This window comes from Triticum dicoccoides, chromosome 3A, assembly GCF_002162155.2.
Source record: "Triticum dicoccoides isolate Atlit2015 ecotype Zavitan chromosome 3A, WEW_v2.0, whole genome shotgun sequence".
Classification (NCBI taxonomy): domain Eukaryota; kingdom Viridiplantae; phylum Streptophyta; class Magnoliopsida; order Poales; family Poaceae; genus Triticum; species Triticum dicoccoides.
Genome location: NC_041384.1, coordinates 289,618,163 through 289,622,572, shown reverse-complemented (window position 1 = coordinate 289,622,572; position 4,410 = coordinate 289,618,163).

Here is a 4,410-nt window from a genome sequence, read left to right as displayed (position 1 = left end):
TATAATTTTTTTGCAAAACTACTAATGGCACACCACCAGCAGGTGCGCCAATAGTATGTAGGGTTACTAATGGCGCATGAGTGGGTGGTGCGCCATTAGTAACCTGGGACCAGCTAGATATTTTGGACAGCCACACCTACATACTCACTTTCCCCACTTCATTCCCTCCACTCCTTCTCCAAGCTTGTGTCGGCTGCCTCCTCCTCCTCACCTCATTTGCACCATAGATTCATCAAAATTAAGTGGTTAAATTACCTTTTTTTGATAGGTAAGTAAGGGGAAAGCTATCTTTATGTTGTAGATCTACTTTTTTCCCTAGCTCGCTCCAACAACGTGCACATGCACTTTTTGTGGCCTAGCTAGATTTATGTATGTTTGTGGTGTTGCATATGTTTGTGGTGTTGCATATATGTTTGTGTTTGCAGGTACCGGTATTTGAAATGCGATAGTTGCCAATATTTTGCTGGAATGTTGATTCATTTCCGTTTCAGCGAGAATTTTGGCACTATGCATTCTTTTTGGTCCTATTTTTAGGGAAAGTCATGCCAATTTTTTCTTGGTTCTAAAATATCGTTTTGCTCTACCCCGCAGGCGACCATGGTCCGCATGATGACCGAAGGCATCGTGAATAGGTTTTTGAGCTCCGTGAAGGCCGAGATGCTTGAAAAGAACGAGACGGAGATAAGATGTCCGTGTCGAAGATGCAAGCTGAAGAGCCTTATTGCGTACCCGGATTCCGGGCAGGTGCGGGACCACCTGCTCTTGCGTGGTTTCATGGATGGCTATCGGTGGCAAGGTGATGAAGATGACTTTGAAGTCGTCCATGGGGGCCGGGCAAGAAATGAGGAAGGGCAGCAAGACAACCACCGCGGCTCTGGCGGGCGAGAAGGTGAAGAATCTCCAGGACATGATCATGACGGTGATGCTGTACACAGTCATCATGTAGAAGATGCCGGACATGATGATGAGGAAGATCAAGACGAAGGGCATGATCATGAAGATGAAGATGCCGGAGTAGACGACGATGGAGGCTGGGCGCAGGACCCGCATATTCAAGTGCTGCTTCTCAAGCAGATGGATAACGCAAGAGCTGTCGCCCGAGAGAAAGCCAAGCTGGATCAACTGGAGATAGACGCGGTTACTCCATTGTATGAAGGATGCACCCTACATGTTTTCGCAGGGCGCCACCGACGTTCCTTGCACTCTCCTGCACTTCGTGGGCGGTGAGTTGGTCGATGTCGCCAAGGGCAGAATTGTTCAACCGGGCAACCCCGTGTTCCACGGTAATCCGATGCCACCCACAGTGTATAGGGTTGAAGTGGTTCGGGTGCTGCCAGGCTGCGACGAGCTGTTACCTCCGATTCGACCCGCTGGGGCCGACGAAGAAGATGAGATGACCCTCAGGGCCTGCGTAAGCTGGCCCCTGCTTTGGCCGAAGAGCCATATTCGTTTGGGGGCGGGGGACACCACCCCACAGACAAGACCGCCAGTCGTGCCGGCACCAAGCCATGGCAAGAACGCCACAACGCTACCGGACATGCCAGACATCCCTATGGCACAGGATCCGGACATGCATATGGCACAGGATCCGGACGAAGACGACAATGACGACAGTACATTTACCAACGTCGATAAGTACTTTGCCCAACATGTGTACGGTGACAAGTTCTGCGGGCCTCCTTCTCATGAACCCAACCAAGATGACTGTGATCTAGCTGGTACGGCGGAGAAACCCAATGGCAACAGGCGTCGTCTGGCGTTCAGTTCTCAGGAGACACCTCCAGCTGCCGCCTTCACCGAGCCTTAGATAGCTAAGGTGCGAAATATTATCAGCCCCAACACGCTCAAGAAGGCTAAAAAGGGCGCCGGTGCAAGCCAGCCGGCACCGAGTACGATCTATGCTCAGGACGGGCCACCTTCACCTAAGGATATCTCGAGGAGGGTGCATGTGGCGGGTAGGGCGATGCTACCGACAAATATGCTCAATGTTGCAACCGGTGCTATGCAGAGTCTACATGACAGTGTTCTTTCTTTGGAGAAGCGGCGTCTCAGAGAGAATGATGTGGCATACTTGGTTTTCGTGGCCAAGGTGCCAGAGGGAAAGGGCTTTGTGGATGGCGCCATCGAGGGTACGATCGTCCTACGGTTTGATGACATCTTTGCTATGTTTAACCTTCATCCGCTGCACTACACCTTCGTTCGGCTATTTTCGCTGAGTATGGAGATGCGGATCATTAGAGACAAGACCCCGGACATCGTGATAGTCGACCCCTTCTACATGCGTGCCAAGCTCTTGGGCAGCGCTGGGGACCCCAAGTCGCGAGTTCACACCTCGAAGGCGTCATTCTGGCAAACCCAGATAAGGAAAACTTCCTCGTGTCTTACTTTCCCGAGTAAGTCATCCCTTAACCGCCCCGTAACATATGATTTCTTAGATTTCAATCATTTTGTTCTAACATTCCATGTTCTGTCCAGTGAAACACATTGCACACTCATTCTCTTAAGCCCGAAATATTCCATGGCCATGTATTTTGACCCGAACCGTGACTCCAAGATAGACTACACAAATATCAAGAAAGTTCTTGATGATGTTCTCCCCGGCTACGCCAAATCTAGAGGCACCTTCACCAGGCCAGTTCGTAGGTACGGCAGGCACATGTTCGCCCACAATACTAAGTTTTGCTACGTCAAGCAGCCGCCTGGCGGTTAGAAGGATGCCTACTACGCCCTCCATCACATGCGGGCGATCGTACGGGACCATCATCACCTTCTGCTACCAGATAATCTCAAAGATTGGGCCGCGAGCTTGTCGGAAATCCAGGATGCGGACATCAGACAAGAATTCTTTCTCATCTAGTCGGAGTTTGCGGAAATCATCCATCAAGATGTCCTTCATACCTCGGGGCAGTTCTACCTCAGATATCAACCGTCCAACAGTGAGATAGACACAACGCTACAAATGTAAGCTGACAACGCCCGCGATTTCATGACCATCACGACAGACGGCGGCATCATCCACGCTCCGGTCCCATGAGTCGAGACGAAAGTCGTGATGCTATGTGTAGTTCTGAAACATTGATTGGCTCATGTTGTAATTAAACTTTAATGAATTGTATATCTCTTTGGTTTGGACAGTCGTTCAACTTAGATGTAATCGATGCTATTTATTAGTAGGACCATGAATCGTGCTATTAATGTCTTGCTTTTCTCTTCCGATCCTTTTGTTGCATACTTATATATTGCTCATGTATTGTTTGTTGTTTGGCTTGTGCATAGAGATGCCGTCGTATGTCGTGTACAAGGGTAAGGTTCCCGGAGTCTACGACGACTGGGAGGAGTGTCGGAGACAGGTTAACCATTTTAGCGGTAACAGTTACAAAGGGTACACCACTAGGGCGGAGGCGTAATCTAGATACGCCCTCTATCTAGCAGGAGAGAGGAGGGAGCATTGGAGGAACCGGATGAAGACCAGTTTCATCACGATGATGCTCATCGTGATGACTGCAGCTCTCTTCTATGTGATGGTAGTTTAGATGATCGATATCGACTTGTAATGTGAAGACAAACTCGATACTCGCGGTCTCGAGACTTGTAATGTTCTATCTTTGCTCAGTCTTTTGAATTCGGAGACTAATATGATGAATTGTATTCAGAGACTAATCTTCTATTGTATTCGATGAATCTGCTGTTGCTGTTTGGTGTTGTCTATATTCTGTCCAATAATATATTTTGTAACCCGTGCAAAAATCATAAAAGCAAATAAATAAATAAAACCTAATATTCATACTAATGGCGCATCATCTCAAAGTGCGCCATTAGTATGCCAAAGGATACTAATGGCGCATCACTACACAATGCGCCATTAGTATGCCAAAGGATACTAATGGCGCATCACCCCACAGTGCGCCATTAGTATGCCAAAGCACATGGGTAAATATGGCCCCCCTGGGAGGCATACTAATGGCGCATGTTGGTCTATACTAATGGCGCACGGCGTGGTGCGCCATTAGTATACCAGATACTAATGGCGCACCCATGGTGCACCATTAGTATATAATACTAGTGGCGTGGTACTAGTGGCGCACCAGTAGTGCGCCATTAGTAGGCAAAACTGGTGTGCCACTAGTAGGCCTTTTCCTAGTAGTGACAGTTCCCGGTGGGGGTTGGATGAACAGGACCCCGTGGTAGTAGGCCGTTGCCGTTGGATTCACAGGACCCCGAGGAGGCCACCCCACCCCAAGTGGTTGGGGCTAGATGAACAGACCCCGTGGAGGCTCTATGAACAATAGTCGGTGGAGGTGGGATAAACAGTAGCCCGTGGATGAACAGTTGCGTGTGGAGGCTGGAGGAGGTCGGCGGTGGATGAACAATAGCCCGTGGAGGTTGGAGAGAGCCAGTAGACGGTGGATG